Raw genomic sequence first — 27,740 nt, 5'->3', positions numbered from 1 at the left:
AGGGGAAGGTCAAACTAGGATGCTGTGCAGGCAGCCAACATCCTCCTTACTGATGATTCCATTGGTTGTCAGGATGCCGGCGGCTAGAAGGTGTTACGGATCCGTCAGGTGGTACCTGTGGCAGCCCACTAGACGGAATCACCCGGAGCGTGGAGTCTAAGTCCCGGTCTGCGTTTTCACCAGGGCCCCTGATGGTGGGGATGGACTTGGAGCAGAACTAGGACCAGGTCACGACCTCCGACTAATACCACCAGTGGCAGAGGGAGCCTCCGGGGATGAGTGTAAACCAGAAGAGAGCCAGATGTGAGGAGGCCGGCAGGACCAGGCAGGATAAACCGGCGGTTGCCACCGTGGGGAATGGCGAGGTACAGAGACGGCAGGCAGAGAGTGGTCAGGTCACACGCAGGGTCAGTATCGAAGTCAGTCCGCAGAATGGTCAAACAAGCTGGGGGTCGGGATAGGAGAAGGCAGCGTAGTCAGGGGCAATCCGGGTCAAACTCAGGAGAAGGCAGCGTAGTCAGATAATCCGGGTCAGAGCTGGAGCAGGCAGAAGGTCAAACAATCCGGGTCTATAATCACAGGGCACAGGAAATGTCAGGTAACAGGTCAGACCTTGCAGCGATTTGTGACAGTGCAGGGCATCTTTAAATATCGCGCCCTGCACTGTCATTGGCCTCCCAGGATGCGCCCCGGGGCTGTCATTGGCTGCCCAAGGCGCGCCCGCGGCTCCTACTGCGCATGCGTGGCATCCTGTCAGCCGCGGCCCGCCGGGACCTGGTGCTTGTGTCCCGGCGTGAGCCGTCGCTAGTGCGCGTGCGCCGGGGACGGAGCCGCGGCGCTCCCTAACAATGGTGCACAATGGAAACCTGTGGCTTTGTGTAACTAAAAGGCAGGCTTATTCCACCCACTGGTTTGTATACAAGTTTTGGGCAATTTGTAGACATTTTGCCAAGGCACCCCTGAAGAAACCTTAAGGCAACCCAGGGTGCATGGGCACACTGGTTGAGAAAGGCTGGACTAGAGTAACAGTTACAAAGAATTATAAACTGAGCCATAAACTCCCATATGACAGCACTGATTAGCCTGTCACTGTCACATGGACTGAATTGCATGCTTTTCCATACCCAAAAATACCAGGTATAATCTTTGGCTCCCAGCACAAGTACAGTATATGTTTCGGATGATGGGATTGAAGTGACACTGTCACCTTGTGCACGCAGGGCAAGTGACAGGGTCTCTGCATTGTCCCCCCACCCCGTCGACCCCCTATTTCTCACCTTACCTATACCTCCTTTTTCTTCTGCAACTGACAAGAATACCTATCACTAGGTCCAAACACTGTCACATACTACCCACCGCTACCCTGGGATAGCCAATTTCAGCAATGGTGGCAGAAGAAGAAGTGTCAGGAAGAGAACCCAGGCAAGGTGAGAGGGTTGTACTCGCTGTCCCAGACATTCATTGAGATAATTATAATTCTGAAATTTTAATTTGCTTATGGTAACACCCTAGGATCTTGCAACAAGAATTAGGGAGGAGGAGGATGTAATTAAATCCTCATTTGTGAAGCTGCTATCTTTAGAAACCATCGCATTTGTCCAGAACTGCAATCATTTGAGAAGGTAACAAATTCGCTAAACATGTATGGTATATGAAGGTGTCCAGCTGGTGTGTGTGTGTGTGTGTGTGTGTGTGATTATATAAAATTGAGCTTTACTTACCAAATTAAACCTGTGTTTAACTAGTATTTTCAGAAAGAGACTAATTAAGGGCCTAGGATGTACCTTGTATGTCATTTTGACAGCTGAGGTTCCTATCTGTGTATTGGAGCTCTTTTTTCCACTGATCACTGGAACAGATGCTACTACTGTATGTCATTGCTTATAAAAAACTAAATGAAGTAGACATATTGCTGTAAGTTTCCACTGTCAAGAGCAGCTGATTTATTTATTTTTTATTATTATTATTATTATTTTTTCCACTGATCGCTGGAACAGATGCTACTACTGTATGTCATTGCTTATAAAAAACTAAATGAAGTAGACATATTGCTGTAACTTTACACTGTCAAGAGCAGCTGATTTATTATTTTTTTTTTATTATTATTATTATTATTATTATTATTATTAATAATAATAATAATATTTTTTACAGGGGCTACTGAAGCATAGCTAACAAATAAAAGAAAAAAATAGTTTTGTTTTAATAAAAAGCCTGTACTTTTTAAAGCTGAACTTCACTCAGTATACAAAATAATGATTAGATTGCCCAAATATATAGTAAGGTTTAGTCTGGGTGAGGTATAAAGCAGAGGAATACTTACCTTATTCCTAGCTCCAGGGCTGTGGATAAGGGGGTACCACCAGTCCTTTATGAGGCCCAGGCCAGCAGTGGGGTCCAGGCAGCTGGGTGAATCAGATGTAGGCAGGGAGAGAGATCAACACAGCGGGGGGGAGGCAATTACTGGAACCCATGAATGGTTCTCTATGCAGCAGCTGAAAGCTCCTCCTCTCCCTCCCGATGGCTTTCAGCTGCTGCGGAGAGCAACATACAGGGGTTCGGTTCCAGTAATTGCACTCATCACCCTCTCCTTGTGCACCAAACATTTCCCCCTGCTGCCCTGGACTCCCCTGTGTGCCCCCAACACCGCAGTGTTGCCGGATTTCCTCCTCTCCTTCCCACCGGCAGCTGCAAGTACACAATAGGATCCTTCAGGATGGAGAGTGGGGGAAGGGTCCAGTAAATATGTCACATTTACCCCTTCCTTTCCTGAATGAACACAATGAATGATCTGTAACGATCGCTCACTGTATTCATTCATAAACCAAAGCACAGTAAAATGTGTTTCTTTTGGGAAGACCCCTGTCAGGTTGGCTGTATGGGGCCCTGTGGTTTCTGACAGCTACCCTGCATAGCTCCTGCAGGTTTACATCACATTGGTTCTGAGATAAATGGCCAGTCCCCCAAAGCTACTCATCTTCACTGGTACTGAGGCCACCCCCTTGCCAATGTCATTACATACAATGCAGGAGCAATGGGCCTGAACTGTACATGAGGATGCTGAAGGGGCGCCAACATTCTGGAGCTATCTGGCTAATGCATTTAGACTATAGCAGCCTTCCTCACAGCACCACGTGATTGTAACTTTTGTTATCCATAATTAGCCCTATATTTCTTTAAAAGCCCTGAATTTTTGTTTCCTTTATTCTCTTTGTATGAAATTTGTATGACATTTTTTTGGGGGGGGGGCATATTATACTTTTTTCTGCTTAAGTTTAGAAAAAAGTATATCGTTTTTTAAGCCCGAGTTTTATTTGTAAAACATTTTGCAATGCTTTGTTCCAGAAATATAATGTAAGTGAAAGATTTGTGCTGGGGAGGTGGAATTTGTGTGAGTGCGTGTGTGGGAGGGGATTTGCGCTAGGAGCTGGAATTCCGTGGATGGTGGGGATGATTTGTGCTAAGAGGAGAGATTTGGGGGGTGTTGATTTATGCTGGGGGTGGAGATTTGGAGGGGGCGACAGAATTAGTGCTGGGGGGAAGTGTTTGTCCTGGGAAGGGGGGATTTGGGGGGTGAGAGGATTAGTTGTTGAGGGGAATTGGGGAGGATTTGTTCTAAGAGGTGGAACTGGGGGGGGTGCTAGGGGGAGTGGATTTGTGCCAAGGGGAATATTTGGGGGGAAGATGATTAGTGCTTGGAAGGGGAGTTGGTGCTGTGGGGGGCAATTTGGGGAGGGAGGGAGGATTAGTGCTGCAGAGAAAGATTTCTGCAAGGGAGAGTGGATTTGTGGGAAGAGGATTTGTGCTGGGGGGGAATTGCATTGGGAAATGAATAATACTGAGGTGGTGTGGGGGAGGACAGGATTTGTGCTGGAGGAAAAAATTTGTTCTGGGGAGGGGGATTGGGGGCTTTCTTCTGGATTTTTTATGGGGAGGATTTGGAGGAGATGAGGATTTGTTTTGGAGGGGGGTGCTGGATTTGTTCTGAGGGGGGATTTAGGGAGGAAAGGATTTGCACTAGGAGGTGGAATATGGAGGGATAGGATTTCTGCTATGAGGTGAAATGGGGGGGGGGGGTTAGGTTCATGCTAGGAGGATACACAATCCAAACTCCTACATTCTCCTCATTTCGTACTCCTGACTACTGCACTCTGCACATTACACACACCTGAATCAAACGTTTTGTGCATTATGTACTCCTGACCCCTGTATTCTGTGTATTACATACTCCTAAACCTGGCAACAAAGTAAGTTTACAGACCCCTGCACTAAATACACTATATTTGTACATTACATACTTCTGACTAAAGTGTTCATTGTCTCAACAGTTGCTGTTTGCTAAGCAGTCCCTGACTGTTTTAATGAAACTCTTCTTTAAGGTAAGCTCAGACAAAGTGTTGTCTCTCTATCTATTTTCAGAATGTGCAAAGATTTATACATGTCTGTGAGACTTGTTCTTGTGGCACAGCAATCAACGTATATGTTATGGGTACAAGAAGGCCTTTGTTTTACTTAACAATGCCCCTTTAAGACCCTCCCAGTCGCAGACATTCGGATTCACCAACTGCACAAGTGCCACATTAATTCTCTCCCTGGGTTCCCAAGGGTTCTCCAGGTCTTTTACAATCCCAGCAATGCCCCAGGGTGTGAAGAACATAAACAATATAGGACTAGGTATACTGGGGTACAAAAAGAGCCAAAAGGAGTAGGGAAAGGGAAATTGGACTGAGCTTCCAAACTGAACAGAGGTAAATTGCCTAGGATCTGAAAAGGACAGGCAAACAAAAGAAAAGACCATTGGGAAAGGTGGGATTGTATCTTTATACAGAAAGTGTCTGGCTTAGAGATCTCTGGCTTAAGTGGGAGGCAGACTCTGACCGCCTACGTGGAACCACAGCTGTAAGACGTGAAGATGGAGTTTCATTTACTGTTCTCCTACATTGGGACTATGGATGAGCTTAAGGTTCAGTCCAACATCAAAAGGAAATTCTGATATAAGGAGGGATTCTGATGTAAAAGGAAACTTTGACATAAAATGAGAGTCTGATTTACGAGAAAGTTTGGATTCCTGGTGCGAATGGGGGGCTCCTGATGTAAAGGTTGCTACGTTAGCCTTGCTAGTTGCTTGGTTTCCTGGTTGCTTATTGGTCACTGGGAAGTTCTTCCATAAGGTAGGCTGAAAATCGTATTTAGCATGTAATGGGATATTGATATTTTTCCCATATATTTAATTTCATTAATATTATATAGCATATGTATAAATATTACTGAGCAGTTAAATTATCTAGACATTTGCAGAGTATCTCACTATATAGAAGTATGCATTTTGAATATTTGAACCTTCCATGTGTACCGATGTGCTGGTTGCTTTAAATCTTAAACAGCAGTTGCAAAGCATTTTTTTTTTCTTTTCCCTCGTTGTGAGTGACAGACAGGAAAAGTAGGACTGTGCTCTGATTGGTGGTTGCTACAGCTGAGAAGGATCCACCCATAGCAGCACTGTTACAGCTGAACCTATGATTGGCTGTGGAGGAAAAGGAGAGAGGAAAAAGGAAGAAGAAGCACATGTGGGGAGGCAGACATTTTCAGGGGACCGCATGGAGCAAGGGCTTCTGGTGTAAAGTCACAGAGTCTCACTCTCTGTGCTGCTAGAGCCCATGCACTGGGCTGGGACTGTGTAGCAGAGAAATTGTTGCAGGAGGACAGTGTGCAAACTAAGGATTGTCCTGCCTGACACTCAGGATTACAGCCACTCAAGTGCATGTGTCTCTAAAAGTCTGGAGTTGCTGAAGGAGAGAGGATTTCTACTGCTGTCTAATGCTATCTAGAGGACAATCCAGAAACAGTGAGTACTCTGTGATGAAAGGGGATCTTATTAACAGTTATTGTTTCATGTGTCAATGTCACCCTAGTCAGTGTGATACTAGTCAGTTTTTGGAGTCTTTGGCAAGTGAATTGTGATTTCTTACTAACTGTGTTATGCAAAGTGGTATCTGTGTTTTGTGTACATTACCTGTGTTAAATCAGCTAGTTCTTTTTCAGGGTTTGTCTTCTTCAATAAAACCCATAAAAATATTCTCAGAGTGTCGGAGTGTTCTGGGTATAATCGGAGGTGTCACCAGATTCAGGTGGGAGCTGAACCTATATATCTAGCCAAGTTCCACCCAAGGGTGTGCTACATTTGGGGGCTCGTCTGGGATATTTAGCTCCACCTACCTGATTTAGCTATATCTAGCTCACCCCAAAGACGTGAGGATGGAGCCTGTTAAAGGTTTAAATATACCTACTAGTGCAAATACGGCTCAGGCTGAATCTGATTCTTCACCAGCTACTGTTGGCTTAGAGGTTTTGAATACCCTCGGGAATCTAGTGGAGAAGTGTTTGACATCTATTCCATTGAATAATAGATCTGAATATCGCAAATTGCGATTCTTCTCTGGAAAGCAACCGACACCAGTGGGAGAAGATGATTTTGAGGAATGGTTGGAACAGGCCATACAGGCGTTAGATGAATGGGATGTCTCTGAGACACAAAAGAAACAGCGAATCTCTGAAAGTTTCAGGGGAGCAGCTTCAAGGGCAGTGCGAAACCTAAAGCTCAGCCAACCAGACTGTACTGGCCAGGACTACCTCAGTGTTTTACAAGATGTTTTTGGGAAGACTGATAAGATCTCAGATCTTATGTACAAACTTGAACACACCTATCAGGCAAAAGGAGAGAAATTGTCTGAGTATGTAATGTGCCTGGATGAGATTATACATCAGCTGTTAACAAAGAAAGGTATCAACCCCAACACCATAGATAAGATCAGAGTTCAGCAGGTTCTACAAGGAGCACAGCCCCTAGACCCTATTATGATCCAGTTGAAAACACGGACAGACAACGAAAACTTAAAATATTCTGAGCTGATCAGAATTGTAAGAGAGGAGGAAGCAAGGTTAGAAGAAAAAAAGAAATACTCTTATTATACTTATTCAGCTGTTGGGGTTGGGTTAGTAAGTGCGACAAATACTCACTCTGAAATAGCCTCATTGAGGGCTGAGGTGTCCGGGCTGAGGGAAATGATTGCCATGCTGATGTCCTCCAAAGGGGGTGAAGCGGGACAGCCTCAGATCAAGACAAACCCCACTCTAGCTGGAAACAACAAAAACCCTGTAATCTGTTACAATTGTGGTGGTGCAGGCCACTATAGAAGCAGCTGCGCAAGTCCACCTAAATGGATTAGAGACCAAAGGAGAGTAATTCAGAGAGAGTCTCCTTTTTCAAGACAAACCCCAGACAAGTCGAGAGGACAGTCATTTGTGCGACATGGAATCACTGATTGTGGAACTACTGGTCGACCTAGATCAAGAGGGTTACCCAAGGGATTAGTTGGACCTTCATCTGAAGGATCAGTGAAAATAGAGGGAGTGTATGGCCAAGCTGTGTTGAATACTGGTGCACAAATCACTATCCTCTACAGGGATTTTTACCAGAAGTACCCGACACATTTGCCCTTAAACAGATTGGAAGATTTGGAGATCTTGGGCCTGAGCAATACCAAACTTCCTTGTGATGGATATGTTTTCCTCAAATTAGAGTTCCCTGCTATTGTTGTGGGGTCTGCCAAAACCTTTGAGACCCTGGCAGTTGTATGTCCTAAGCAAAAAGAAGATACAGGCGCTGCTATTTTGGTAGGGACTAATACAGATTTTATCCGAAGGATGTTGCAGCCACAGCTGAGTCAAAAACACCCTGTATTAAAATCTGTATTCCATGCTTTACCACGAGAGAAGACTAACCCTAAAGAAGAGGTTGGACATGTGCGGTTATTAACCCAGAAGGAACAGGTGATTCCTCCAAGGAGGATCACTTACTTGAGGGCTAATGTTAAAATGTGTGGGAAACCCACTAGTTCCCATTACATGATGGAAATGGATCCATGAGATTGTGTTAGCAAGATTTCTGATTCTGGATCTACACAGCTCAGCACTGCTGACCCTGAACAAGTACCAGAAGAACCTTTATTGTCTATTCCAGAGACTGAAAATGAGTTTCCCGGGTCTGTACTTTCTTCTACTCCAAGTTCTATAGTTGAAGATAAAGAGCCAAAGCCTCCCAGAGCAGCTAGGCCACCAAAGAGACTTATATATGACACTTTGGGTCATAGTACACAAGAATCTGTGATCACTGCTCTTCGTTCTATTAAAACACATGACCCTCTAATTAATGATACAGCCCCTGTATACCTGGTGACACCTCATCGCAGACTCAGTCTTATATTAAAGGAGATTGGTGGGAAGCTCCCCTGCCTGAATGATGTGTTCAAAGGTGTCACAAAATAAGCCTGCTCCCACCTAGCAGACAGGGTAAACTGGTGAAACTGTAGTCTTAGTTTTACTGTAATGTTATGTACTGTTCAGTTAAAATCTGTGTGCTAACATTTTATCTTTGGGGGACCAAAGATTTTTGGTGGGGGGAGAGTGTAGCAATGTGCTGGTTGCTTTAAATCTTAAACAGCAGTTGCAAAGCATTTTTTTTTCTTTTCCCTCGTTGTGAGTGACAGACAGGAAAAGTAGGACTGTGCTCTGATTGGTGGTTGCTACAGCTGAGAAGGATCCACCCATAGCAGCACTGTTGCAGCTGAACTTATGATTGGCTGTGGAGGAAAAGGAGAGAGGAAAAAGGAAGAAGAAGCACATGTGGGGAGGCAGACATTTTCAGGGGACCGCATGGAGCAAGGGCTTCTGGTGTAAAGTCACAGAGTCTCACTCTCTGTGCTGCTAGAGCCCATGCACTGGGCTGGGACTGTGTAGCAGAGAAATTGTTGCAGGAGGACAGTGTGAAAACTAAGGATTGTCCTGCCTGACACTCAGGATTACAGCCACTCAAGTGCATGTGTCTCTAAAAGTCTGGAGTTGCTGAAGGAGAGAGGATTTCTACTGCTGTCTAATGCTATCTAGAGGACAATCCAGAAACAGTGAGTACTCTGTGATGAAAGGGGATTTGATATTGCGGCATTTGCTGTTCATCTCTGGAGAATGGTCATGAGAAAGCCTGCTCTCTAATTCTCAGAGTGACACAGATCTTGGAAAGCCCAAGCTGCTCAGAATTAGCTATTCTTGCTGCTGATTGATAAGAGAACTCTGTCACTGTATATTACTGGATTGTCTCCTCAAAACTTGTGCTGTGGCTGAAGAGTGTGTTTAGTTCCAAGTCCCCACAGAAGCTTACTGCTTTAAATATACTGAGCAAGTGTCAGTATATCAGGATTTCACCTGTATGGTAAAGATTTGTTGAAGTGTTGTTTTCTTCTATTGCAATGTTCACTGGAAGATTCTGCTTAAAGGAGACTGTGCTATCCTGCTACCCCTGGGTTATAAATACTGTCCTATGCAGAGAGTGAGCGCTCTCTCATTGATTAAAGGGCCCCAACGTTGAGAGACTTTAAGTTTCATCTCACTGGCCAGTGGTTAGGTAGGACATTTCTGCTCTAGATAGTACTGCTATAGCAAATTTCAATAAGCTGCTAAATCTCATTAACAGTTATTGTTTCATGTGTCAATGTTACCATAGTCGGTGTGATACTAGTCAGTTTTTGGAGTCTTTGGAGAGTGAATTGTGATTTCTTACTAACTGTGTTATGCAAAGTTGTATCTGTGTTTTGTGTACAATACCTGCGTTAAATCAGCTAGTTCTTTTTCAGGGTTTGTCTTCTTCAATAAAACCCATAAAAAATATTCTCAGAGTGTCGGAGTGTTCTGGGTATAATCGGAGGTGTCACCAGATTTAGGTGGGAGCTGAACCTATATATCTAGCCAAGTTCCACCTAAGGGTGTGCTACATATGCATATTATGGTGTATTTTAATAGAGCTAACAAGAGTACTGTGACAGAAAGTCATATGCAGATCTTGTAGGTTAATGTAGCCAGGAGTCAATGAGAGAAAGTCATAAACATGTTTTTTGACCTTGGCATGAGGAACAATAGGTATAATGCCAAGACAAGTGTCTTCTAACCTTTGTGTGAAGGAGTCTTATCAAAACAAGAAAAGCTATCTAATGTTCTTGTTAAAGTCAAATAAAAATACAGAATGGCATTTTTATCTGATTTTATTTTCAAATAATTTATGGTAACACATATGGTTCTATTGTTAAATCCATTATAAATGGGCCCATATTCTTTGAAATTTCCTTAATTGATTGTTCCCAGCCAACCAAATATATCTAAGTAATTGGAGCTCCTGTCTGGTGTTGATCCTTCGTCTATTCTACTTCAAAAATAAGTTTTATTTTATTTAAATGATTGTGTTGAGTGTTGTACATGTCTCTAGACCAGCAATGGGCAAACTACGGCCCGCGGGCCGTATACGGCCCGGCGGACCTTTTAATCCGGCCCGCGGAGCTAGGCTCCCGCAAGGCCAGTGGTCGGCAAGCCGCGGCTCTTTACAATAGATGCGGCTCTCCTGTGTGCCGGGCGCCCGCTCCCCTCCCTCCTCTCGGGCGGGCGGGCGACCTCCTCTCCTCCTCTCCCCTCCCCTCCTCTCGGATGGCCGCCCCCCCTCTAGGATGGCCGCCCCCTCCCTCCTCTCGGGCGTCAGGACTCTGCAGCTGTCAGGATGTAGGCGGGGCAGCCAGGATGTAGGCGGGGCAGCGTGACGAACTCTTCTCTCACAGTCCTCCCTGAAGACCAGAACGGCGCGGGAATACGAGAGGAACGCGCGGAGGAGCAAAGGTAAGTGAATTGACACAGGGGGGACTTACTATATGGGGGACTTACTATATGGGGAATGAATTACTATATGGGGGACTTACTATATGGGGAATGAATTACTATATGGGGGACTTACTATATGGGGAATGAATTACTATATGGAGGACTTACTATATGGGGAATGAATTACTATAGGGGGGACTTACTATATGGGGAATGAATTACTATATGGGGGACTTACTATATGGGGGATGAATTACTATATGGGGGTCTTACTATATGGGGAATGAATTACTATATGGGGGACTTACTATATGGGGAATGAATTACTATATGGAGGACTTACTATATGGGGGACTTACTATATGGGGAATGAATTACTATATGGGGGACTTACTATATGGGGAATGAATTACTATATGGGGGACTTACTTTATGGGGAATGAATTACTATATGGGGGACTTACTTTATGGGGAATGAATTACTATATGGGGGACTTACTATATGGGGAATGAATTACTATATGGGGGACTTACTTTATGGGGAATGAATTACTATATGGGGGACTTACTATATGGGGAATGAATTACTATATGGGGGACTTACTATATGGGGAATGAATTACTATATGGGGGACTTACTATATGGGGAATGAATTACTATATGGGGGACTTACTATATGGGGGACTTACTATATGGGGGATGAATTACTATATGGGGGATGAATTAATATGGGGGATGAATTACTATGTGGGGGATGAATTACTATGTGGGGGATGAATTACTATGGGGGATGAATTACTATATGGGGGATGAATTACTATGTGGGGGATGAATTACTATGGGGGATGAATTACTATATGGGGGATGAATTACTATATGGGGGATGAATTGCTATATGGGGGACGAATTGCTATATGGGGGACGAATTGCTATATGGGGGATGAATTACTATATGGGGGATGAATTACTATGGGGGATGAATTACTATATGGGGGATTAATTACTATGCTTACTATGGGGGAATATTACTATACTTACTATGGATGACACATACACATCATTCATCTACTCTTGGTCCGGCCCCCGGGTCCAATATATGAACCCATTGCGGCCCTCAAGTCAAAAAGTTTGCCCACCCCTGCTCTAGACTCATGTTTTATGTATCCATTCCCCTTTTATGACCCTCCCACCATTAGAACAATCTGGCCACAACCAGCATTCAACATGTGTAGCACCCTCCTAGTTAGGCTGCTAGTTAGGCTAGGTAAATTTAGTTTTTAGTTCTACCGTAATCAGTTGAGCAGCTTGTGGTTGTTTTGAGCTGCTCTGAGTTTCACTGGTTGTGGGTTTGACTGCTTCTCCGTGCTTTCTGGAGGGTTCAGGAAAGTAGAGGGCTGGGAGAGTCATATACAGCCAGGGGCGGACTGACAACTCATGGGGCCCCCGGGCAATAGGGGATCATGGGGCCCCTGTATCCTTGCCCAAACTCAAAAAAGCCTATGAAAACAGTACCAGGGGCATCTCATGGGGCCCCCTACTGACCCCGGGCCCTCGGGCAGTGCCCGAGTTTCCAAATGGTCAGTCCACCCCTGTATACAGCCTGAATATTTTAGTGGTGTCAAGTACCATGGTTGGAGGCTGAGGTGATGGGGGAGGGCTTCCCTTGCAGCTCTGGTCTGAGCACCCCATAAGGTGGTGACAGAGGTACAAGGCTCAAAGTTGTATGGGTGCTAGTAGTATGGTACCAGGTGACTGCCAGGATCAGAGATGTAGTCAGGATAAGCCACGGTCATACACAATGAGGCAGAAGCATGTTCAGGTAGCAGGCTGGGGTCAATAACAGAGCAGCAGGCAGAGCAAGTTCCAGTAGCAGGCTGAGGTCAGAACCAGGCATAAGGCAGAGCAAGGTCCACTAGCAGGCCAAGGTCAGAACCAGGGAAGCAGGCAGAGAGTACTTTTTTACATTTCTTTCTTCCTTTCCTTGCCTTCCTTCAGTCTGCTAATTAAGGGGAGGGGTTAATTGGTCACAGGTGCTACAGGTAGTATATAACTTTCTGTAGAGCTCACTCTGAGCTTGTTCATCCTTCAGCTTGCCTGTATTTTGCTTGCTGGACCTTTGCCCAAGTGGACCATTAATTAAATGGAGTTAAAAACCTGGAGTGGAAAACTGGAAGTTTTAAAAGGAGTCTACTAACATGTAAGTGACAACTGATATTTCCTATTAACAATATTAATATTGTAACTGGGATATGAGTGCTAGCAGGGTTGAAGGTTTTGTGCAGTGCACAGTGAGCCACATGTATGCAACAATGGAGCAACAGCTCCAGGATGGATACCGCTGCAACACAAATGAGCAGGTTGCCCTTCTGGAAGCTCACGTTAGAGATCTGGAGGAGCAAGTTGCAACACTGGCCAGAACTGACAACCTTGAAAGGGGTCTTCTGCTCCCTGAGCAGGTAACTAATGGGATTGATGTGGAGGGTGGAGGGGCTAATCAGGATTATCAGGTACGAAGATGGGTTACTGTATTGAGAAGGAGTGGTAGGAGTCCACAGAAAAGAAAGGCCGGCCCTGGGTTTGTGTACCCAAACAGATTTGCCAAGTTGGGTGAAGATGTGGGGGTGGCAAGCTCAGGGGTGGCAGCCCTGGATGTCACTGCTATCCCTAACGGCCATGAATGCAGACCATCTGCGAGGGGTGGTGAGGGTAGTGTAGGAAGGCCTAGACAATTGGTGGTAGTAGGGGACTCCATAATCAGAAGGACTGATTTGTCACCAGGATCGCCTGAACCGAATGGTTCTCTGTCTCCTGGTGCCAGGGTTCGGCATGTGGTATACCGGGTTGATAAATAACGTGGGGGGGGCTGGACATGACCCAGCTGTCTTGGTCCATGTTGAAACCAATGACAAAATACATGGAAGGTGAAGGCTCCTTAAGAATCAATTTAAAAAACTAGGCTGCAAGTTGAAGGGAAGGACCTCCAAGGTGATATTCTCTGAAATATCAGGAAAGACAGGGGGAGATTAGAGAACTCAATTCATGGCTAAAGACTTGGTGTAAGAGGGAAGGATTTGGGTTTCTAGAGCACTGGACTGCCTTTTTATTGGGGTGCAACCTATATGCTAGAGATGGTTTGCACCTAAATGGTAGGGGGTCTGCTGTGCTTGGGGAGAGGTTTATGGGGAGGCTGGAGGAGTATTTAAACTAGGATCGAGGGGGGAGGGTGAATTAGATTATAATGGGGCAGACAGATCAGACAGGGGTTAGTCCTTATTGGTGGGTGGAATGGGGAAAGATGGGTGAAGGGCTATGGCAGATGATAAGAAGGTTCCTATGTTACAAACAACCATTGGAATTGGTACCATTTGTATGAAAAAAAAAAAATATGCAAAATACATGTGCACAAGGTGTCAAAGAATTAAAGTGTTTGTTCACCAATGCCAGAATTCTGCCAAGCAAAATAGGTGAGTTGGAAGCTTTAGTGCATGAAGAGAACTATAATTTAATTGGTATTGCTGAATCTTGGCTTCATTCTTCACATGACTGGGCCATTAATATTCCTGGCTATGTTTTCTTTCGGAGAGACAGGGTAAAAAGGAAAGGTGGTGTAGTCTGTCTCTATTTGAGAAGTGATCTCACAGCAAGTGTGAAAGAGGACTTAGTTGATGGAGAGTGTGATGAGGCTGAAGCATTGTGGGTGGAACTGCACATGGGTGTGCGTTCTACAAAGGTAAGCATTGGAGTTTATTATAGGCCTCCCAGTGTTGATGAGGAGGTGAAGAGTCAGCTCTTTGCACAGATAGAAAGGGCTGCAAGGGCTGGGACAGTGATAATAATGGGGGATTTTAACTACCCAGAAATGTACTGGAGTAATGGTACTGCAGGAACAGCTAAAGGGCAAAAATTTATAAACCTACAGTGCAGAGCTTATTACTAATGTCTATATAAAAGAACATCTGGGTAGCAGTGATCATAACATGATTTAATTTACTGTTAGATGTAAACATCAAGCACATATGGGGAAAATAAAAACGCTCAACTTTAAGAGAGCTAATTTTCCTAGGCTGAGAGCTGCTCTCCAAGACTTAGACTGGGAGGGAATATTGGCATCGGTGAACACAACACAGAAATGGGAATTCTCAAAAAGGCTGTATGTGAACACACTGCAAAATATATTCCCATGGGCAACAAGTTTAAAAGGATAAAAATCAAACCTATGTGGATTAAGGCAAAATTTTAAAAAGCTATAAATAATAAAAAAGAGAGCTTTTATTAAGTATAAAAATGAAGGAACGCTTTTATTAAATATAAAAATGAAGGAACACTATCATCGTTTAAACATTGCAAAGAATATAACAGAATGGCAAAAAGGAAATCAAGGCCACAAAAATTGAAAATAAATGACAGATTGCAAAAGATAGCAGGACAACCCCCAAAAAATTCTTCAAATATATTAACCGCATAAAGACTGCCCTAAAACAGATATACTACTACAGGGCAGCACCTGTGCACAGAATCACGTATATAAAGGTCATTTTGCATTTTCGGGTAGGGGGCGCACGCTACCATTCGCGGCCGTGGTTGTCAATCACCGGGTCCCGCTAGCATGTCCGACAGAGAGGAAGATTGTTTTGTTTACAAAGAATCTTCCTCCCTGTCAGCTCAAGCACACTGCTCGGGATGGCTGTTCACAGTACAGCCATCCCGATCAGTGTGCTTACAGTGAAGCACATCCCCCCTCCGCCTAGTAAAACACACACAGCACACAGTTAACCCTTTGATTGCCCCTCACATTAACCCCTTCTTGCCCAGTGCCATTATTACAGTGTCAGTGCTTTTTTTTAGCACTGATCACTGTATTGGTGTCACTGGAGATGTCAGGGACATCAAGTTAGTTCCCCCCAGTGTCAGAATGTCCCGCTAAAAGTCGCTGATCACCGTCACTACTAGTAGAAAAAAAAATCCCATTATCTATACAATTTGTAAACGCTATAACTTTCATGTAAACCAATTAATTTACACGTATTGGGATTTTTTTTAACAAAGACTTGTCGCAGAATACATTTTGGCCTAAATTTATGATGAAATATGATTTTTAAAAATTATTTTACTGGACATGTTTAATAGCAAACAGTCCAAAATATTGTTTTTTTCTCAAAATGGTTGGTCTTCTTTTGCTTATAGCGCAAAACATAAAAAACCGCAAAGGTGATCAAATACCACCGAAAGAAATCTCAATTCGTGGAAAAAAAAAGGATGTAAATTTAATTTGGGTGCAGCTTTGCATGACCGCGTAATTGTCACTTAAAGTAACTCAGCGCCGTAAAGCGCAAAAAATGGCCTGCTCATGAAGGGAGGTAAACCCTCAGGAGGGCAAGTGGTTAAAAGTAAAAAGGTCGGTCCGAGCATGTAAGCCCTTTACAAAATAATCTAGAGTGGGTGACTGGGGACAAAGAGAAGGTACATTTATTAACTACCTTCTTCAGCTCTGGATATGTTGACACAGCTCCAGATGATCCACATTGGCTCACAATTGATATGATCCAGAAATATTTAGACAGAATAAAGGTGAATAAAGCACCTGGACCGGATGGCATACACCCACGGGTCCTTATAGAATTGAGCTCTGTCATTTCAAGGCCATTGTTTCTCATTTTTAGAGACTCTTTAATGACTAGCATAGTACCACTGGATTGGCATAAGGCCAATGTGGTGCTTATATGTAAAAAGGGGTCAAAATCTCTAACAAGTAATTATAGACATATTAGTTTAACATCTATAGTTGGGAAGATACTGAAGAGTTTAATAAAAGACCACATAGATGAGTTCTTATTGGAAAAAAATATTTTCAGCAACAGACAGCATGGATTCATGAAAGACAGAAGTTGTCAAACAAATCTGATTTCTTTTTATGAGGAGGTGAGCAAAACCTTGGACAGAGGGGTGGCGGTGGACGTGGTATACTTGGACAGAGGGGTGGTGGAGGATGTGGTATACTTGGACAGAGGGGTGGCGGAGGACGTGGTATACTTGGACAGAGGGGTGGTGGAGGATGTGGTATACTTGGACAGAGGGGTGGCGGAGGACGTGGTATACTTGGACAGAGGGGTGGTGGAGGACGTGGTATACTTGGACAGAGGGGTGGCTGTGGACGTGGTATACTTGGATAGAGGGGTGGCGGTGGACGTGGTATACTTGGACAGAGGGGTGGTGGTGGACGTGGTATACTTGGACAGAGGGGTGGCGGTGGACATGGTATACTTGGATTTTGCAAAAGCATTTGACACAGTTCCCCACACACGGCTAATGTGTAAGGTAAAGTCTACAAACTTGGAAAAATCAGTATGTAAATGGATAGAAAACTGGCTAAAAGATGGTATTCAGAGAGTAGTGGTTAATGATTCATACTCTGCATGGTCTAGGGGTGTCAGTGGTGTACCCCAAGGTTCAGTGTTGGGACACTTACTCTTTATTATATTTTTTAAACGATATAGGGTCTGAGAATATAAATCCCATTTCAGTCTCTGCAGATGACACCAAGCTGTGCAGTGGAATAATGTCCTTACAGGATGTCTCCAACTTACAAGCCGACCTCAATGCACTGTTTAATTGGGCAACTATGTGGCAAATGAGGTTTAATGTTGATAAATGTAAAGTTATGCACTTGGCGGCTAAGAATATGCATGCATCATACATACTGGGGGGGTACAACTGGGGGAATCAATGGTGGAGAAGGATCTGGGGGATCTGGGAGATCACAAGCTTAATAATGGCATGCAATGCCAAGCTGCGGTTTCTAAATCGAGCAAAATCCTCTTTTGTATTAAAAGAGGTATAGACTACAGAGAGAGAGATATCATATTACCCTGGTAAAAATCATTAGTAAGACCTCATCTGGAACATGCAGTTCAGTTTTGGGCACCAATTCACAAAAAGATCATTGGGGAACTGGAGAAAGTACAGAGAAGGGCAACCAAACTGATAAGAGGCATGGAGGAGCTCCACTATGAGGAAAGATTAGAGGAACTGAATTTATTCTCTCTTGAGAAGAGAAGATTAAGGGGGGATATGAACTCCATGTATAATACATAAGGGGGATATGATCTCCATGTATAATACATAAGGGGGGATATGATCTCTATGTATAATACATAAGGGGGGATATGATCTCCATGTATAATACATCAGTGGTTCATATAGTGAACTCGGTGTAGAGTTAATCACCCTGAGGTCCTCACAGAAGACAAGGGGGCACGCTTTACCTCTGGAGGAAAAGAAATGTAATCTCCAAATACGGACAGGTTTTTTCACAGTAAGAGCTGTATGTAGGCATGTAGGCATGTTTATATCTGAAGGAAAGGAAATGTAACCTCCAAATGTTTCTTGACAGTAAGATCTGTGAAAATGTGGAATAGACTCCCTCAAGAGTTGGTTCTGGCCAGCTCAGTGGATTGCTTTAAAAAGGCCTGGATTCCTTACCGGATACATAGAAAATATCTGGTTATTAACATTTATAGGTAAAGTTGATCCAGGGAATATCTGATTGCCTCTCAGGGGATCAGGAAGGAATTTTGTTCCCTGCAGGAGCAAATTCGATCATGCTTTGCTGTTTTTTTTTTTTGCCTTCCTCTGGATCAACTGTGGGTGTAGGATTATAACTTTTTTTTTTTTGTGGTTGAACTGGTTGGACTTTTGCCTTTTTTCAGACATACTAACTAGTAGTCAGAGGCAAGCCAAGGTCAGTATCCAAATTCGCAGAGCAAGGTCAGGAATTAGCCAGGTCAACAACGGGAGATCAGTCAGCATAAGCAGGAACACAGGTCAAGGGGAAACTGAAGAACATCCAGCAATTAGCATACATCAAGGTTTTGTTTAAACAAGCAACTTGACACCAATGTGTCTGTATGTGTGCTTCGATGCAAGCTCGTGCTCAGTGATGAGTCTATGTTTCAGTGCATGCTGGATATTAGCATGAGCTCGTCTGTATGCTGATACATGTGCACGAACATTAGCTGCACAGGAATGAGCATTAGCTTTAACATTAACATTGGCTGTGCCAGTATTAGCCCCCTGACATGTGGATCCAGCCAATATCTGGGGGAGGTTACCCAATAGGTGGCTAGCAGAGTACATAAATAGTTTGAGCCTGAAGAGCTGCTGCCTTTCTGGGCAGTCCATCTGTGCTTCTTCATTTGCTTATTGAGGTCCCAGCTGGGTTATCTGGGGGTCCTATTCTACTGAACTTTGCTGGAGCTGACCGAGGGAATAATCTAGGGATCTAGTCTGAAGAGTTCACAGGAGATATGTCTGGCCAATACTGAATTAGGCATCCAAATATCCAGGGACGTTTGTGAGTACAGACCAGTGTGTGAGAGACCAGGGACTGTGTGCTGCTACTACCCCCCTTGCATCAGTGTCAGCCTGTGTTTAATGGTGAACATTCCCTGTGGTGTCCCTGTGTAGTTCAGTCCACCAGCTGCTGCTGCAAGGACTGTACTAGGAATTTTTGAGGAGGCACAAAGTGTCCTTAAGTTTTATTTTGCTCTACTGGAATATCCCAGTTACCCCCGTACCCCATCCACGTTCAAGTCACAATAACGCTTTAGAAAAAGGTTACCCCTAGACTAATCATTGAGCCAGAAGAGTGACTGACACTGTGTGCTTGGCGGCTAGTACATTAACGTGGGAAAGAACCTTGGGACAACACAGTGGGCTCTTTCAGGGGTGAGCATTATAGGTGTTAAAAAATGTACATGTGTAGGTGGCTGTAGTGTGGCATGGCTCTGCCTTTGTTACAGGACCTAAGTGGAGCCCAGCTTATGTTCTTACACAGGCTCACTGCACTCAGACAAAGCCCCTGGTCAGACAGCGTAGCTATAGAAACTGCTTAAACGGACAACCCCAAGGGGTCCCAAGATCTAGATTACAGGTGCCAGTTTGTTTAAGGGACAATATTTGAATAGCTTCTAATAGTAGGGCAAGATGAGATGAGGTCACCTTTTGCAATGGGACTATCTTCTGAGCATCTTCTGAAGTACATGTTGCACCACTAGACAGAGCCATCTTTAATATTGATTGGACCCTGGGCAAACATTTTCTTGTCCCCCCCCATGCAAACTATGCATCACCTCACATACTCAGGCCCGGTATGATATCGGAAAAGGGTCATGGACTTTTTTTCTGCATGTTTCCTGCATGTAAGATGTACATCTTTATCCATAAGAAAGCATACAGGTGGCACAAAAACCTAGTGCAGTATTCTTTCTTCTAGTTTGTTGATCTCCCCATCTGAGGAGGGCTGCATCTCCGGAGCGTCTTCTATAGGCTATTCATACACCCGATTCCCTGGTCTTCCCCTGAAATTGGCTCCCTCGAGGCGCTGGAGAGTTTACACTTCTGTACATCTTTATCCACCCTGTCAATACACCTTTGCATCCTAAATTTCCCTACTAACCTCTGTACCCCAAACCTCCCCTATCCTCTCCACTCCACCACCCCCCCAACTTAACTCTACATGCCTCCTCTGATCATCTTTGTACCCACCTTCTTTACCTCTGTACATCCCCTGCTTGCTCACCTGTGCGCCCCAAATTGTAATTCCTTTTCTACCAACCTCTGCACCCCCCCAGAGGTTGCTTGCGTTTTCAGAACAGGCAAATAGTAAGCTCAGCAACCACAGTTGCAGGCTGGTCTTCCAAGCATGCTCTTGTTTACCTTTCCAGTTGGCAGCATTCAGAAGAGGTGATGGTGGCTGGAACCTGGGTGGGCATAATATACATATGAATGCCGCTGCTACTTACACACAGTGAGGAACAGAAGTATTTGAACACCCTGCGATTTTGCAAGTTCTCCCACTTAGAAATCATGGAGGGATCTGAAATTCACATTGTAGGTGCATTCCCACTCTGAGGGACAGAATTAAAAAAAAATTCAGGAAATCACATTGTATGATTTATAAAGAATTTTTTTGTCATGCACTGCTGAACATAAGTATTTGAACACCTAAGAAACAGCAAGAATTCTGGCTCTCAAAGACCTGTTACTGTGCCTTTAAAAAGTCCACCTCTACTCCACTCATTAATCTAACTTAGTAGCACCTGTCTGAGCTCTTTAAAGACACCTGTCCACCCCACAGTCAGTCAGACGCCAACTACTACCATGGGCAAGACCAAAGAGCTGTCAAAAGACACCAGAGACAAAATTGTGGACCTCCACAAGGCTGGAAAGGGCTATGGGGCAATTGCCAAGCAGCTTGGTGAAAATAGATCAACTGTTGGAGCAATTGTTAAAAAATGGAAGAGGCTAAAGACGACTGTCAGACTCCCTCGGACTGGGGCTCCATGCAAGATCTCACCTCATGGGGCATCACTGATGATAAGAAAGGTGAGGAATCAGTCCAGAACTACAAGGGAGGAGCTGGTCAATGACATCAAGAGAGCTGGGACCACAGTTTCAAAGGTCACTGTCGGTAGAACACTACGCCGTCATGGTTTCAAATCATGCATTGCACGGAAGGTTCCCCTACTCAAGTCATCACATGTCCAGGCCCGTCTGAAGTTTGCCAATGACCATCTGGATGATCCAGAGGAGGCATGGGAGAAAGTCATGTGGTCAGATGAGACCAAAGTAGAACCTTTTGGTCTAAACTTCAATCGTCGTGTTTGGAGGAAAAAGAAGGATGAATTGCATCCCAAGAACACCATCCCTACTGTGAAGCATGGGGGTGGTAACATCATGCTTTGGGGGTGCTTTTCTGCGAAGGGGACAGGACGACTGCACTGTATTAAGGAGTGGATGAAAGGGGCCATTTATTGTGAGATTTTGAGCAACAACCTCCTTCCCTCAGTCAGAGCATTGAAGATGGGTCGTGGCTGGGTCTTCCAACATGACAACGACCCGAAGCACACAGCCAGGATAACCAAGGAGTGGCTCCGTAAGAAGCATATCAAGGTTCTGGAGTGACCTAGCCAGTCTCCAGACCTAAATCCAATAAAACATCTTTGGAGGGAGCTGAAACTCCGTGTTGCTCAGCGACAGCCCCGAAACCTGACAGATCTAGAGGAGATCTGTGTGGAGGAGTGGGCCAAAATCCCTGTTGCAGTGTGTGGAAACCTGGTCAAGAACTACAGAAAACGTTTGACCTCTGTAATTGCAAACAAAGGCTTCTGTACCAAATATTAACACTGATTTTCTCAGGTGTTCAAATACTTCTGTTCAGCAGTGCAAGACAAATACATTCTTTAAAAATCATACAATGTGATTTCCTGAAATGTTTTTTTTCATTCTGTCTCTGAGTGGGAATGCACCTACAATGTGAATTTCAGACCCCTCCATGTTTTCTAAGTTGGAGAACTTGTAAAATTGCAGGGTGTTCAAATACTTCTGTTCCTCACTGTATGAATGCTGCCACTATTTACATATGAATTTACATATGAATGCCAGTTATTTGCATGTGAATGCTGACATGGTCTGCACACATGAGTCATCTGTACATGGCAACAGGGCAGAGCTGGGCAGCATAATTGACAGCACTTCACACTTACAACATTTGTAAAGAGATATAGGCTGAAATATCAGTGGGACATCCAAGTCCAGCAGGAATTCCTGCCTGCACTCCTTGATATATCTTGATGGCACGTGCTCCCCCCCTCCCCCTGACATCCGCACACTATCTCCATATGCTGTGGTGCATACCTGGATCCTCTACAGCCAGTATACTCCCATTTGGGCGGCTGCAAGGCTTGCATCTGAGGATTGGCAGCCATCTCAAGGACTGCAGGCAGGAATCCCTGCTGGACTTGGAGGTCCCACCGATATTTCAGCCTATATCTCTGGGGTCCCATCGGTCTGTGATACCACCTTAGTCAATCAGCTGTGCAGAACACAGGCTAGACTGGTTATACACATTTATGTCGCTGATTAACATCTCCAGTATTTCTTATTACTCAGGCTGGCTACCGTGTATTACAGCACTGGACTCCAAGTTACAAGCTGGTTATCCTCACTCCATGTATGTTACACCTTGCTTGGCTGACAACTGATCCATCCCAGCAGGCTGCATAAGTGTCATAGGTGTCATTTACTCTCCTATTGCATTTGCATGGATTGCCTTCTACTGCACTATCATCATTTTTGCCCTCATCCATCTGGCTTTGGCTATATTAGAGGGTACACATATCATGTGTTGATTGGACTCTGAGGCTGCTGCCCTGTTTAGTGACTTTATACATTGTTATCCTCTTTGGCCATGGCCATACTTGCAATTCACGTTATTGTTTCACGCTTATGTGTTATATGGTTGCTGCCTAGTAGTGTTATTATTTCTCTTATTGTGCATTACAGTTCATCCAGGTGCCCACGGCATGTGTAGTTGGTGCAGATATCCAACTAGTGGGTGTTGGGGGGTTGGGGGTGTCAGTGGGCTGGTATTATTCCCCTCAGCTCCTCTTTCTCCCATTAGTGAGGGGGGTGACGGGACGGGAGGGTCTTCCATCCAACGGAGGGGTGTGTTGTCCCTTGGGGGGGTTTGTTAGGGGGTTGGGAGTGTTCGGTGGGGTGGGTGGTGGTGGGGGTTGGAACTTGGAGGGTTCAGGGTAGGATAGTACCGGTGGACTATTTTCCATCCTTGGTCCATTCTTGAGTGCTCTCCCTCTTGAATTCGCTGTTGGCGTCCTTTGTCATGTAGGATTGTCATATCTCCGATGGTTATTACTGTTTATGGTCACAGTGCATAATAAAACTCATTTTAGGTTAGCCAATTAGGTGTGCAGCCTTTTTTCTTTCAGCTCACAGGTCAACCTAAGGACACAACATCAAGAAATCATCATCATTGTAATAATTTGCACCTCGATGGCTCAATTTAACTTGAGGACATGAGCACAGACAGGAAAAACAGGTACACAGAAAGACAAACACATTTCTTGTAGTCACCTACCTACAGAAGCATTTATATTTTTGTTTATTTGGTGTAACGGGATCACACTATTTTATATATATATATATATACATATATATATATATATATTTATTTATTTCAGGTACCTATATAGCGCCGTCAGTTTACGCAGTGCTATATATATATATATATATATATATATATATTGTTTTTTACTAATATGTCATGAAAATTGGAGAATTAAGAGAACATTTGGGTGAAGTGGAGGAAGAAGGAAATTAATTGATGAAAGCTTGGATGGATTATTACTTTGGTATGGGTGGCATGTAAATGTAAATACGTGGAGAATGCTGGCTGATGCACAGTATGCACTTGCACAAATATACTCATCAGCCACTTTATTAGGTACACCTGTTCAATTGCTTGGTAACACAAATTGCTAATCAGCCAATCACATGGCAGCAACTCAATCCATTTAAGCATCTAGACGTGGAAAAGACAACTTGCTGAAGTTCAAACTGAGCCTCAGAATGTGGAACAAAAGGGATTTAAGTGAGTTTGAACGTGGCATGGTTGTTGGTGACAGACGGGCTGGTCTGAGTATTTAAAAAACTGCTGATCTACAGGGATTTTCACGCACAACCATCTCTAGGATTTACAGAGAATTGTCCGAAAAAAGAGAATCGCCAGCGAGCGACAGTTGTGTGGACAAAAATGCCTTGTTGATGTCAGAGGTCAAAGGAGAATGGGCAGACTGGTTCAAGCTGTGAGAAAGGCAACACTAACTCATGTCAACATGGACCAAAATCTCTGAGGAATGTTTCCGAAACCTTGCTGAATCTATGGCATGAAGAATTAAGGCAATTCTGAAAGCAAAAGGGGGTCCAACCTGGTACTAGCAAGGTGGCCGTTGAGTGTACATGTATATGCAAGCACAATATTATACGTGATATTGATTATACAGTGTTTTGGATATACTACACTATACAATTTTTATGTTTTTTCGGGAACACCATTCTGGAGCTTTGAAGGTGAATATTTGAGAAGCAAGAAGGCATCACACATCTGTTTGGGAAACAAGCTTTATTAGACCCCAATATATGTTGGGTAGAACAGTCTGTTGGGGGTTGGAAATTGCTACATGCAAGGCCTGTATGTCTGCAAGCATCAAGATTGTGTCAATTGACTCTCCACTTGCCAAGTAATCACGAACCTAGTACGTCACTGGATTTCAAGTGGTTGTACCGGGAAATCATCCCGGTACAGTTTTTTAGAGCCAACAGTCAGCTCTCTAGTAATTGCAATCAGAACAGCTCGACTGATAGTACAAAAAACTGGAGGGGACAACCCCCATGTCCTGCTGCCTCCCACAGCTTTAATGGGATCTCCTGTCCCACCGAGAGTCCTGATCAACCAGCCAGCACTTCAGACGACTGATCATAGAGCCCAACAAAGACTGGATCAACTTTGTTCGACTCTATGTTATGGTAACCGGTAAGTGATGACCTTACATCACTTTCGGTTTACTCGGAAATAAACGTCACCATTTTTAAAAAAGAAGGACATTTAATCACGCCGATCTTGGTTTGATTTAATACTTTTAATGGCAGAGGAGGGATGGTGGGGACTTATTGACCCCAGATCCCTCCATAAACAGTACCTGTCACTGGCCTATTGCTGTCACCAAGGATGTTTACATTTCTTTTGACACCAATAAAGGTGTTAAATTTTTTTTTTTTAAAGTGACAGTGTAGAAAAAATGTAAAGTCTCCCTGCCCCCCATGTTTGCACGCAAAGGCAAACGCACATGTCGGTCACACATACATGCAAACAGTAACTGTCCCACACATGTGAGGTATTGTTGCAAATGTCAGATCATGGGCAGTAATTCTAGCACCAGACCTCCTCTGTAAATTTAAAGTGGTAACCGGGAAAGGCTTTTAAAGCGTTGCCTATGGATTGGCGCAACATCATCTTTTATATTTTAGCAAAAAATTGTATTGTGTTTTTTTGCCTTAAAATTGATAAAAGTGTATTTTTTCCCAAAAAATTGTGTTTGAAAAACTGCAACACAAATACCAAGTGGCATAAAAAATTGCAAAAACAACCAATTTATTTTCCAGGGCCTCTGCTTTAAAAAATATAAAATGTTTGGCAGTTCTAAGTAATTTCCTAGGAAAAAATACTGATTGTTACATATAAACAACAAGTGGCAGAAAAGGCCTGGTCTTCAAGTGGCTGTTAAGCACTGGTTTCATCTGTATGTAGCACTACATCCTTAGAAGATTTGGGTCCCCCTATCGTCCTGCAGAGCCAGGCATCACAAATCTTCACAAAAGCTTGCATCCACAGTCAGAAATAAGTCCTTGAGCTTTGGTTTTGTTCTTTTATTTAGGAAATTTTGAACTGGGATGGGGTTAGGGGTGTACAGGATGCCCAAGGGTACTGATGAACTGAGGACAACTTCCTGGAACTATTTACAAGCCTTCTCTGCAGCACAGTCTCTGTTAGAGAGCTAGCCAGCATCTCGTTAATGTACCACCCCAGACCCTAGATGAACTTCTCTTTATCCAGCAATGTGGAGGTAATACTGAACAGGGGATCCAGTTTCTGTCACTTTAAGAGATGAACAGTCACTAGAAAGGGGCTAATCTGGTTTCCCACCAGAATGCTCCTTCCCCTATCCGCCCAGGGGGTGCAGGTGTATTTACTCAAATCCTCTCCTGTACCACTTGTGGGTTGGTGGCTTCTACCAGGCCTATCAGCTGGGTCGCTCCTTCCCTGCCATACAGGTGGTCCTCTCTCAGGGGGCTGGTGAGCTGTGAGCTTTCCTCACTGGGCATCCTCACAGCCCCCTTTCTCCCCTCCAACTCTACTTCCACTGAGCAGGCTCCAACACTTTTAAGGGTGTTCAGCCCCTTGCCAACCTCCTGTTGGGGATTGGCTAAGACACCTCCAGAGTGCAGTCAGCCACTTCTCAGATCCACCTACTGCCTTCCTTCAAAAGAGCAGGGGGAAATTCCAGAGGGGCTGGCCTGAGAGCCTCTCAGCCCTGACCAGAATTTGACCCCTCTCTGGCTATTACACCTAGGCTTCTGCTCAGTCTAACCATTGGAGTCTAGCTCCCCCTAGCTAAACTAGGAGGGTGCTACATGTATATGTTCATTTACCTATTTGGCGGTTTTCTTTCCAGCAGCTGAGTGATATCTGAGCACTGAGGATTAAAGTGTTACTAAACCCAGGACCCTGCATTCAGTATATCTGGTCTCCCAGAGTGCACAAAACATGGAAATGCAATTATTTTAGTAAATATAAAATACTAAATACCTTTTATCATCAGCAGTTAAAGCAGTCTTGTGACTTCAGCAGAGCACTGGTTAAAGCTTGTAGGAGGAGTTTTCTTTCTGCTCTAGGAGGATGTGAAACCTCTGACCCTCACATATTTGGGTGCTGACTCACCCCTGACACCACTTGTGGGAAGGCTCTACCTAAAAGGGGCTAAAAGGTGGGTGAACTACGAAATGGGCATGTCCCAGGAATTTATTTTTCCCTTACCAATATTGTCCTTTGTAGGACTTTTTCTATCTGACCTCTTGTTTCTTTTTCTCTTTTTGTGGGATGTGTTATATTGCTAGTCTGCCCACTATCTAGCCTATCCCTTTTAATTTGAATGATCTTGAGGTTTGTAAATGTACTTTGTGAAAATTAGTTGTAGCTAAAGTGTTACTAAACCCAGGACCCTGCATGCACTATATCCAGTCTTCCCCAGTACACAGAACATGGAAGTGCAATTATTTTAGTAAATATAAACTGCTAAATACCTTTTCTCATCAGCAGTTAGAGCAGTCTTGTGACTTCTATCAGTGTTCAGCAGAGCTTATAGGAGGAGTTTTCATTTTGTTCTAAGAGGATGCAGAACCCCTGACCTCTGTCTCGACAGTGCTGATTGGTCTTGTGCTGATGGCATGTACTTTCCTAAGGAAAAAAAATACCTGTCAATACACACCAAACTGAGCATGTGCAGAATGACTCAACATGATATGTCTTATCAGAAGATAAGAGGGGGACAGTGGAAGAAGGGGAGGATCAGAAAAGACAGGATAAAACAGCCTTTTTACACAGTGCAGAGGATTAACCCCACAGTGAGTA

The 27,740-nt window shown here is 44.1% G+C and overlaps 1 protein-coding gene across 1 annotated transcript in view; it reads left to right on the top strand.

Annotated features, from left to right (window-relative positions):
• Positions 1-4,326: 4,326 nt before the first annotated feature.
• LOC149457489 (phospholipid-transporting ATPase IK-like) overlaps positions 4,327-27,740 on the top strand; it is a 73,997-nt gene continuing 50,583 nt past the window's right edge. The window contains exon 1 of the mRNA XM_089683645.1: positions 4,327-4,379. The gene's annotated coding sequence lies outside the window, so the exon portion shown is untranslated. The remainder of the gene's footprint in view (positions 4,380-27,740) is intronic.

This window comes from Staurois parvus, unplaced genomic scaffold (genome assembly GCF_062004578.1).
Source record: "Staurois parvus isolate SC_StPar_1 unplaced genomic scaffold, SC_StPar_1.0 ptg000320l, whole genome shotgun sequence".
In the NCBI taxonomy this organism is placed as follows: domain Eukaryota; kingdom Metazoa; phylum Chordata; class Amphibia; order Anura; family Ranidae; genus Staurois; species Staurois parvus.
Note: the sequence above shows the minus strand (reverse complement) of the source record. Positions and strands in the feature narration are given on the sequence as shown.